The 12,069-nt window shown below is 40.1% G+C and overlaps 1 protein-coding gene across 1 annotated transcript in view; it reads right to left on the bottom strand.

The window, feature by feature from the left end:
• The window catches only part of GRB2 (growth factor receptor bound protein 2), an 83,597-nt gene extending 72,625 nt beyond the window's left edge, over positions 1-10,972 (bottom strand). Inside the window, exon 1 of the mRNA XM_008163918.4 lies at positions 10,877-10,972. The gene's annotated coding sequence lies outside the window, so the exon portion shown is untranslated. The remainder of the gene's footprint in view (positions 1-10,876) is intronic.
• Between the last annotated feature and the right edge of the window lie 1,097 nt (positions 10,973-12,069).

Here is a 12,069-nt window from a genome sequence, read left to right as displayed (position 1 = left end):
GATTCAGAGACTGGTGTGGTCAAGTCACCTCACCCTTCTGTCCTAGTGTCCCCCTCTGTAAAGGGGATTAATAATATTTATCCACACATCTTCCAGGGGTGTTCTGAAGATTTAATAGTTAATGTCCGTACAATGTTTTGAACAATGAATGTTTATTATAAAACACCACAAAAATGCTAAGTACTCTGAATAATAAGGCTCTAGCTGTTTCAAATGGGGCATACAGCATTAGTGGGGACTTTTGCAAATGTTGGCCTTAATCCCTCTGTGCCTCAGTTCCATATCTATAAAATGGGGGTAATATTTCTCTCACAGTGGAGTTGTGGAGATAAATTCATTACAGTTGGTGAAGCATTTAGAAACTATAGAAAAGCCAATGAGAACATTAATAATATCATATTCACAGCAGAGGTGGGATGGTGTGTAGTAAATAAGATATGAGCAACACATTGAATTATGAGGACAAAAAGAAACATTGTATAGCTATCCATTCAGTGAGTACCATCCATCTTGTGCATTTAGTGAAGCAGGGGTCTCATGGAAAAATTGAATGTGATCATGAAATTAAAGAGTGCTTCATGATGCATATGCACAAGAGGGCAGAATTCTTTCTCTCTCTGCTTGCTTTTTTGGGGGGGTAATATAATTTTAAAAAAATTAATTACAGTATACCTTGAAGCAGTTGCCTAGGTAAAAGTCTGGCTTGGAGTCCTTGACAAAGCCAACCCTTTTTAGAAGAGTTAGTTTTTCTCTTGCTGTCAAATGAGAAGGCTCCTTTTAAAAACAGAAGCTTTTCTACAGCTGTACTCCTACTCCCATGGTCCTGGTGCACGGAGGCAGCCCTCAAGTCCTTATCAATCAGTTTTTGGAGGTAGTTATTAACTAGAGACCAAATAGAGAGGACTTTTTTTCAGGATTCCAGGTCTGTGAATGTGGGTTCTAGGTGTGGCATACATGGTATTAACTAGAGATGAGCCCATGCTGCAGCATTCAGACCTAGGTTTACCCAAATGTCAGGGTGCCCTGGGTGCAAGTTTTTCATTCAAGTCCCTCTCCAGTGTTGGAATAGATATTGAATGTTTTAATTTGTATTTTTAATGATTATGTATCACAGAAAGTCATATATTCTGAGTTTACAATGAGGCTGGACAGCATTGGCCTTTTTACACCTGTAGGTCTGTTGGTCTCCCTGTGAATATACTGGAAAGATTACAGATCCATACATGAAAGAGTAGGCTAGCATATCAAAATATGCCTCCTAAAATGGATCATGGATGTTTTCCTCCTCAGTTGTGCTTCTGCAAAGATCCAGTCTGCTAATGTGTCAATTCTAAATGTTTGAGCAGTTGGAGACAAATTCTGGGATTATTTGGAGATGAAGGTTTGTGCCTTAAATCAATGGAAAGACAATTCCCCCCTCAGAACAACACTATCCTTCAAGGGCTTTAATTTCCTCTTGGTCTAGGTTGGACTCACACCTTCCCCCTACCACACACAGGCTTTTAATTGGGAATTATTCAAACGCTGAACTGGAGAGGTGAGTGGAATGAATGTTATGGAGGTTGAGGGTATTCCAAATGTTGTTGCAATTATTATCCCGCATTTTACATATAAAGCAGTCCTAGAGGTTAAGTGACATCCAAGATCATATAATGAGTCAGTGCCACAATCAGGGAATAGAATCCAAGAGCCCTAGTTCTCAGTCCCCAACATTAGGCACTAGAGCACACTATAAAGTCTCTGGTTTCATGTGTGATCTCAAAGTGGCAATTTGGGAATCTTGTGACAAGATGCCATATCAGTTATAGAAAAGGAAAAAAATATAGCAGGTATTAACTAGCTGGAAAAAGAGGTAGATATAGCCAACAGCTGTCAGTTGTAAAATGGTTGCTTTAGGGGTGCAGCTGCTTGCCTTTGCTCCAAAAAGGCCTGGGGGGGGGGTCTTATAAGAGGGCAAACCTGTAGTAAGAAGAGTTAGTAGGAAGTCAGAGGATTGTAAGGAAGGTGCTGTTGATAAAGGAATTGCTTTGGTATTTGTTTATCCTATACTGTAACTGAGTAGGTACTAACAGTATACATACTAGTCAATGGATGGTGGTGTTTTTTGTTTTGGCTTTAGGTAGTTTAGTATTCTCTTGTAACTACAGTGGGGAAGAGAGAGAGTGCTGCTACAGTTAAAATGGAAATCTTGGCCCAACCTTAATGAGTAAAAAGGAGAGTCTGTGACTGTGTCTAAAGGATCAGTTTTCAGAATTTTATTGTAGTTTATGAATTGCTTGAATAGTCTATGGTAGTTTGTCATGATAAAGTGTAATCTCAATTAGTTATGACTATTTTAAGAACTGCCATCTGAGTAAAATTTGTCTAATGTCTGACATTTCCTTTGGATCCCTTTTTAAAATGTCCTAGAACAGTCGGGGGTATAAAATTAAATGTGTGATTCTTTGCTATGAATAGATTGGAAGAATGTTTGTTGAAAGGTGAAACATATTTTTGTATAAACAGTTATTTCAGGCTTAAAATTACTATTTGGAATGTTGACACAATGTTACTGAGCAAGGTCAACATTGTTACTGATGACATACGGTATAATGGTAGCATAGGTGATATGTTGATACATTGTTACTGTAGACACAAGTCATAAAGATAGCATTAGTGTTCTTTTGACACAATGTGTTTGTCCTAAGTCTGTTAATATATGAGACCTATTGCTAGGGCCCTACCAAATTCATGGTTCATTTTGGTCAATTTCACAAACATAGGGTTTTAAAAATTGTAAATTTCATTATTTCAGTTATTAACATTTGAAATTTCAGGGTGTTGTCATTATAGGGGTCCTGACCCCAAAAGGAGTGTGTGTGTGTGTGGGGGGGGGGGGTGTCGCAAGGTTATTGTAGGGAGGGTTGTGGTACTCCTATCTTTACTTCTGCACTGCTGCAGGCGGCAGTGTTGTCTTCAGAGCTGAGCGGCTGGAGAGCGGTGGCTGCTGGCCGGGAGCCCAGCTTTGAAGGCAGAGCTGCCACCAGCAGCAGCGCAGAAGCAAGCATGGTATGGTATTGCCGCTCTGACTTCTGTGCTGCTGCTTGTGGGGCACTGCCTTCAGAGCTGGGCGCCTGGCCAACAGCCACCACTCTCCGGCCGCCCAGCTCTGAAGGCAGCACAGAAGTAAGGTGGCAATACCATGATCCCCCTAAAATAACCTTGTGACCCCCCTGCAACTCCCCTTTGGGTCAGGACCTCCAATTTGAGAAATGCTGGTCTCCCCTGTGAAATCTGTATAGTATAGGGTAAAAGCACACAAAATATCAGATTTCACGGGGGGGGAGGGGACAGATTTCATGGTCCGTGATGCGTTTTTTATGGCCGTGAATTTGGTAGGACCCTACCTATTGGTTACTACTACACTTCAGGATTTCAGAAGACACAATTGTAACCCAACCTAACACAGTGTGGCTTTGTCCCTCTGTAGGCCTAGACCACAGATTGTGGTTTTTGAGTCTGCTTCTGCCTTTGAAGTGGTCCTTTCTCTCCAGCGATAGAGGCTTATGCTTTTAGACCCAGAGCTGCCAGGTTCACTACTATATAATGTAATGATTCTGGATGTAGGGAGGACTGGGATGCAACTTTTCCTAAAGTACTAGAAGTTGGAACTCATGCTGCACGTCATTCAAAGGTTAACTTTCTCTAGAGTTGCAGTAAATTCATGAATTTAGCCTAGGGCCTTTCTTAATTTACCCGGTCCCTCAGAAAGTATCTCCATAGCGTACTACAGAAGATGTACAGTTCATGCTCCTGAGTTTTGCCACTACATCAGTGCTGCTGAGCACACTAAACATACTACTTCTGTGGAATGCTAATGTGACTGGCTACAACTAACTAGCAAGATATTCTAGACCCGCTTTCTTTGTTTTGTTTTAAATTAGTGGGAAAATGGCCTGTTACTCCATCTTGCTGAGAGAGAGCGACTCATTAAACTTCCAAGCCAGTGTTAGAAGCTAGCTCAAAAGTGGCATAGCTTGAATTGGAGCCCAGAGGCCTCAGCCTCAAATAAGGCAGCAGCTGGGAGTCTTTGTCTGCCACAGTGGTGGGGAAAGCATTGGAATTAAAGGGAGGTGTAGTCAGAAATATAAATGTGCTTCTTAAAAAAAAAAATTAATAACCCACATATTTGCTGTCTGTGTGTCTTTTACTCCTATCTGTTCCATCTAATGACAACCCTAGACTTTTAGACCTAAGGAACGGATATGTCTGTTCCCTCTACTACCAAACATAGGCCTTTAGACCTATGGAACTGATACATCTCTGAAAGAGGAAGCTAGAGTGTGTTCTACCTCATGCATTATCAGCAAAAAAATAATTAACAAGGTTATGGTTGTAGAATCTTGCAGTGGTGATGTTGCAAGAAGCAACATCCCATTGGGGCTGTCAGATCACCAAGTAGAGTAGCAGGGCTGCAGCCAGATAAATACACAAAACTGACCTGGAAAAGTCATTTAAGGTTGAATGTGGAACCCTGATTCTTGCTGCTTGGTAAGATGGAAAAGGAGATCACTAGCATTGTCTGGAGCAAGATCAGCTGTCTGCAAACTGGCACTGTAAAATGAGAAGTAGTTAGGGAAAAACTTGCTCTGTCTGGATAGGGCATTGGACTTGGGAGTAAGAGAGCTGGATTCTACTCCTATCTCTGCCAGTGACATGTTTTGTGAACTTGGGCAAGTCACTTCACTGCTCTGTACATCTGTTTCTCCTCCCATTCTTTGTCTTGTCTATTTAAATTGTAAGCTCTTGAAGGCAGGGACTATCTCATGTTTGTATAGTTCCTGTGCAACTGATTTTAGTTGGGGCCTCTAGGTGCTACTCTAATACAAATAATTATGGGAAGCAGGCTATTGGCTATAGGTGGTAGGAACTATCAGCAATAATCAAAGACAGATTTAACTGGGAAGAACTCTGGGAGATAGAACATTTATTCTATTGCCATTTACTGTAGTTCTAGGACAAAACTTTGAGTGGTTGCCCTACAGTTCCTTCCTGTTGCCTCTACATTTAGCGCTGCTACAACTGTCTTCACAAATATTGAAAGACTATGCTCAAAAATGATTTTTAGTTGCTTGTTGCTTTTTAAATTTTGAACACATTTTTCCTTATCTCGGCAAAGGCACCAGTCCTCAATGAGCCCTACATCCATACCAGTTTCAAGCCTCAGCCATTTTTTACTATAACCACATTTTAAAATGAAATGGTGGTTAAAATACTTTTTACTGTTGGAATTCTTCCCCCCCTCCCCTCCCCACACACACATGTAACTTGAAAACAGCTGAAGGGATTTTAATCAAGCTTTCAAAAAACAAAACAAAAAACCAACAACTTTAGGCAGAGCCCGTACACTGAATACTACATCCCAAAGGACAAATGTTCAGGACAAGTGTGAATATAACAAAAAGTGTTTTTCTGCCTTAGTTATGGTGAGGGTTACCATTACTTGCTTTAATACTACCCAGGAGAGGATAGGGATATAGCAAGGAATAAACAGGTGAAGCAGGGAAATCTCTGGGCCAAAATCAGCACTGTCAGAAGCAGTGGTGCAAGTTACACATCTGCAGCCCAATCATTCCATTAATTACAATTATGAATATAACAAGTCAATGGGGATGCTCACAAGTAACTGATGTGACTGCAAGTAAGTCCATCAGAAAAAGTGTGTAAGTGGTGAATGCATTGACTTGGCATTCAGCAGATTTTCAAAATGAGGGCCTAGGTAATTAAAGGAGTTGTAACAAGAAAAGCAGCTAACGGGCATGTATCATAAAACAGCACCCCACATGTGCACCTGCATCTGTATTTGTACTCTTGCACTTTAACTATGCCCAGACCATACTCAATGCTCCTGGAGCCAAATTCAGACTTGATGTAAGCAGTTAGAAATCTCAGTGATTACAATGGAACTTTACATGCTTATGTCAGGGGCTGTATTTGGCCTCCATAGGATACCAAGCTGGTACAAGTTACACTTGTTTTTGCACACCACTCTCCTCCTAAATGCTAACATGCAAATTACACTGCTTTGCAACTTACATTGACATGTAACTCACATCACCATTTATGTCACAGCTGAATTGTCTTGAAGGCTTCTGATCTCTCGACAGAGTACCTCCAGCATCTTCCAGGGTCCTTTAGCCACAGATTATATCAAAGATGAAAGGGTGCTAGCGTAGTTTACTTGGCCAGTGCAGCGATTTCCCCTGAGAATTGCTAGCCAACTAGACTTCCCCCTCTAAGCTGTCTATAGCATGGCTTTCTGACATGGTTTATGTAAAATAAAACTTGTTGAAACCCTAAACTAGATTGTTTCAGTCATAACATAGACAGGAACTCAGTGGCCCACAGAACTGTTAAATTATAGACTCATAGACTTTAAGGTCAGAAGGGACCATTATGATCATCTAGTCTGACCTCCCGCATGATGCAGGCCACAAAGCCGTCCCTACCCCTTTCCCTTGACTCTGCTGTTGAAGTCCCCAAATCCTGTGGTTTAGAGACTTCAATTAGCAGAGAATCCTCCAGCTAGCGATCCCTGCCCCATGCTGCGGAGGAAGGCGAAAAACCTCCAGGGCCTCTGCCAATCTACCCTGGAGGAAAATTCCTTCCCGACCCCAAATATGGCGATCAGTAGAACCCCGAGCATGTTGGCAAGATTCTCCAGCCAGACCCTCATTGGCCATTATACTATTTACCAGCGATGGCACGCTGTTCCTTTGACTAAAATCATGTTATCCCATTAAACCATTCCCTCCATAAACTTATCTAGCTTAATCTTAAAACCAGACAGGTCCTTCGCCCCCACCGTTTCCCTCGGAAAGCTGTTCCAATATTTCACCCCTCTGACGGTCAGAAACCTTCGTCTAATTTCAAGCCTAAACTTCCCCACGGCCAGTTTATATCCATTCGTTCTCGTGTCCACATTAGTACTGAGCTGGAATAATTCCTCTCCCTCCCTGGTATTTATTCCTCTGATATATTTAAAGAGAGCAATCATATCATATTAATCATATTAATTGATTAATTCTGTTCTGCACCATATGGGCTCAATGAAAACTTCCCTAAAGAAAGTTACAAGAATGGGAGATGAGAGCAAAATTTAGTTTTCTACCTAGACTGCAATTAGAGAGAGGAGGAAGAAAATGGCTGATGAAAAGTAGTTTTTAATCTTCTACCATTGATGTGTATTTAAAGTACAGGAATAGTTCAATATCTGATGCAACCTTCATCAGGGGACTATATTCTACTTTGGAAGGGGAATGGTTTGGATTATCTTAATAGTCTTTTCTACCTTGGGCTTCTGTGGTTTATATGTTTAAAATTACTGCTCTTATTGTGTGGCAACATATTAAATCTCAGTAGGTATGGGGAACTAAGCTCTGCATCATCTTGGATCTTCCTATAGAATGAAGTATATGTTAGTTGAGAAGTATGTATATTTCATATCTGGAGATATGGAGAGGTCTTATGAAGCTAAACACAGGAATGGCTGCCAGGAACTTGTGATTTCTAATCCAGCTCCACCACTAAATTCTCTCTCTATACTGCAGTTAATCAGCCATGGTTGGCCTGTGTCAGCTGAGTTGGGCTTGGGCTACAAGGTTGTTTAATTGCAGCATAAACATTTGGGCTTGAGCTGGAGCCTGGACTCCATGAGGGGGAAGGGCCCCAGAGCCCAAGCTCCAAACCGAGCCCAAATATCTACACTGCATTCAATAGCTCTATAGCCTGAGCCCCGTGAGCCTGAGTTAGCTGACATGGGCTAATTGAGGGTGTTTAATTGCAGTGCAGACATACCCTCTGTGGCCCTGGGTAAGTCACTTGAATTTTCTGCTTTAGTTTCCTCATCTCATCTGTAAAATGGGGGTAATATCTATCTCACAAGTGTTTTAATCTATAAAATGTCCTCCCACAGACAGAGGAGGGAAGCACTTTACTCCTCTGCTAGAGCCCTCCAAAAATCTCCTTTCTATAATCTTCACCCTCATCCATAATATTGCTGCCAGTCTCCTCACAAGTCAGAACCTGTCACCCACAGAAATTGTAGCGTGAGTGGCTTAATGGGTAAGGGTCCTTAAAGCAGAGACTGTGGCCTTGAGTCAGCTAGAGTGGAGTCTCTTAAAAGCACCTGGTGCTATACAAATTATAAAATACATGTAAATGCCAATTATCTGGCTCAGAAGACACTTCCAGATTTCAAAACAACTTTTTTTTAAACGACATTCTGAGTTTGGGGAGCATATTTCCATATATCAGATCATCCAAATCATATATAGACTGGTTTCTGATAACCAGGATTTGCATGTAATAAACTCTTTGAAGAAACTGAAGAAGAAAGATGTATTTTTCCCAAGAAAATGATTCAGGCAAACTGCTGTGCAGAATGTAGAGTGGGTGTGGATAATCCTTTGATATACCCCAGATAATTTTTCTAGTAAGCTAAAAGTTTCATGCCATAACATTATTCTGGCAGCTATAGGAGAAGCTGTGACCCGCCTTATACCTCTGTGTCTACAGGAGAAGAAGAAATAAACTGGGTGAGGCAAATATGGGAATGCTGGGAATGTAGGCACAGCAAATAGGGAATGCTGGGAATGAGATAGCAGAGATTCTTGTTGCAAGAACATCATCTTTTTTGCCTCTTCCCTCCCACTTCAATCCCTGAGCTAGCATCAGCATGAAAATCAAGCTCTTACAGCCTACATGTCCCAATCTGAAGCCCTTCTATTAATGGCTCATTTGGTCCTTAAATGAGAATCTACTTTTTAAAAATTGTCCAGAGCTGCAGGTGTCTCATCAAATATCCCTCACGCCATAGAAAATACTGCGTATTTCCCGTACACTTTCAGCCTAGTTCCGAGAGTCACTAAGTACCCCTATTTCCCACTGAAATCTATGTAAATTGTATGTTCTCCGTGTCTCTCAGGATGAGGCCATGTGCAAACTTGGGGATGCTGTTTTTATAATAGAACACACGCGTTATGTAGCACCAATATGTTGCCCTTCTGTAGCCCCCTGAATTTTAAAAAACAATAATTAATGAAAGGTCACCATTGAGTAATTTAGGCCCCAAGCTTAGTTTTTGTACAAATAACATTTTACAAAACCTAATATTAATAAAGATATTACCATGATTTTTTTTAAATTAAATTCAAACAGATTTTGGGGTCTGGATTTAAACATTCCCCTGCAGTATCTGCAGCCTATGCATTGCAGGATTATGCTAATGCAAGAGAACCAGACAATGGAAACTGCTAGACAGAAAAAAGAAAGTGACTAGTCTGTTTCCACTGTCCATGCGGAGAAAAGCAAAGTAATAAACAGATTGCACAATTGATGACCTACAAATGAGATGTTTAAAATTCTTTCAGTTTTTAATAATCTAAATTAGTAGTAACACATATAAGGGCGGAGAGAGAGAGAGAGAGAGAGAGAGAGTGTGTGTGTGTGTGTGTGAGAGAGAGAGATTTAACCTGATATTGTCCCTGCAAGTATTATTATTCTACAAATGGGAAATTGAAGCAAAGAAAGGTTAAGGGACTTGCCCAATGTCTTACACTAAGTCAGTGTCCAAACTGGCAATAGAATCCAAAATTCCTGACTTCTAGTTCATTGTTCTAACCATTAGACTACTCTCTCCCTTAGGAAATCTAAGTCATTACCACAGTCTGTTTTTTTAATGGGTCCATCCAAGTGTAGTAAACAAATGTTGGTACTTGTGAACCAGACAGAGCAGCCAATCTGCCAAGATTATGCTCCTCAAATGTAACAGTTACAGATGTCAAGAGTGCTTGTAAAGCAGTTTAAACATCACCTGCAATAAACAGGATTGTTCTGAATTTAACAGGCCAGAAAACAAAACTCAGACAGGCCTCTAAATCAGAAAATAAATAAATAAATCAGGAGCCTTGCAATGAAGCCGTGAGAGCTGGGAAGAATGTAATAAAGGCAGATTCTCTGCCTTACTACGTGTGTTTCTATGGTCACAAAGAGAAGAAAGGACATGATTGCTGTAAAAATGAGAACCTTGTGGCCAGTATTGCTATACCTGGGACCCAGAATGCACAATAAGAGTTAGCCATTGCTGACGTTAGGAAACAAAACAATGAAACAAGAGTTGGCTAGCCCCTAAAGGAGCTATTTATAACTCTGGAAGAACCTGTAAAAGGGAATTGGGTATAGCTAGAGTGTGCCATCTCCCTTTCTTTAGTACAAAAGGGCCTCTGCTTTCCTCCTTTTACCCAGTTTAATCGTCTGTCACTTTCAGTACAGCTTGGAATAGTCAGTTCAATTTCCTTTCATGAGAAAAACAAAGCAGATTCTGTTTTTTAGTAAAGCCATGAAAAAGCAGAATACACATCTAATATGGAGCATGTAATATGTATATGTACCTTCTATATAAATATACATTAAGTTAAATATAATTGGGAAAAAAACACAACACCCTGTAATCAGTGTTGCCCAGATGAAATGAATATTCCAAGTGCTGCCCACCATCACCCTTAGATGGTATTAGTCAACTCGTGTATATTTTTTTTAAGTAACCCCTTTCCAATCACTTTTTCATTTAATTTCTCTCATCATCATACAAACTTCAAAATATTGTCATTTTCTAACATCTGACATAAAACATATAGAAAAAATTAGCCAGAGCAATTAATTATTTTTTTAATGTAAGAATTCCCCTCTACCAGTTTTAAGTTATTTTAAATTATTTTGCCTTATTGCTTATACATGCTACACAATCAAACATTTGATTAAAAACCTCTTCAATGCCTTGCTACAGAGCTCCAGACACAGTAAAAGAGAAAAGGAAAGGACATTTTGCATACAGTACCTGCTTTAAAGTGCTCCCACTCAAATTCTCATTTCAGCACTACCAGCAGCAGCACATTCTGACTGGGGCTGACTGAAAGGCACATGCAGAGAGGTCAAATAGTTCCCTTGGAACTGTCGCCTATTGCAAACCATTCAGAAGGCGGAAGCTTACTGCAAATTGAGCTGTAGCTCTATCAGCACATATGTTATCATCCCAAGAGGAGATAGTGTATCCCTACACCAAAGGCACTAGGAGCATGAATACAATATTTTCAGACTGTGCATATCGGCTTGCAATAATGAAACAATTACCACTAATTCCTATTACATGCACATCTTCCCTACCACAATGGCGCTGCAGGCCTGTATGAAGTGAGTCAATAACAAAAAGAAAAGAAAAAGCATTTTGTAAATAGTTTTAGCAGCTAATTTGGAAAGTTACAGTAACTTGCTTAGCCATCCTGTTCTATACCCCTATATAAATATTGCAATGTTCTAGAGCAATCATCTAAAACCACTATTATAAGCCATAAAATTTGAGACCACTATTCTAGAATATTATAGTATTTTTACAAAATAAAGATAAAAATCAGGAAATAGTTTTAAAGCTAAGCCACAAATAAATCAGTGTATCCCATTGCAGAACAGGTCTGTGTTCTGTGGGTTTTCAAGTACTCTAAACAATTGGCATGATTTTCTTTTAATCTCAGTTGACAATGATTCTTGATTAGGTATTTTCTATTCAGTTTTCCTTCTCTATCCCAATTCAGGAATAGGTAGGAATGAAGTGCCCTTTCTTTGAATGTCTTTCTTAATCCTTCAGAAATTACAGGTGGGTTTAATTCCTGTGGGTTCCTGCTCTTCAGACCATCCTTATAATAATAATATTGTATTTCCATAATGCCGTTCATCCAATAATCTCAAAATGCTTTAAAAACATTATTCGGTTCAGTCTCCAAACAACCCCAAGTGCTGGATATTATTAGACTTATTTTATATATGGGGAAACTGAGGCACAGAGACATTAACAGTCCAATCCATTAACCCCTCTGAGTGCAGAATTCCTGTTGACATCAATAAAAATTCTATATATGGAGTGTTTGTGGGATAAGGCCTATTAGTGAATTGTCCAAGATCACACAGTGAATCAGTCTCTGAGGCAGGATTAGAACCCCAAAGCCCTGACTCTGGTCCCCTGCTCAGTATCTACTT

This window comes from Chrysemys picta, chromosome 12 (assembly GCF_011386835.1).
Source record: "Chrysemys picta bellii isolate R12L10 chromosome 12, ASM1138683v2, whole genome shotgun sequence".
In the NCBI taxonomy this organism is placed as follows: Eukaryota; Metazoa; Chordata; order Testudines; family Emydidae; genus Chrysemys; species Chrysemys picta.
The sequence above is the reverse complement of the archived record's forward strand: the minus strand, read 5'-3'. Positions and strand labels throughout refer to the sequence as shown.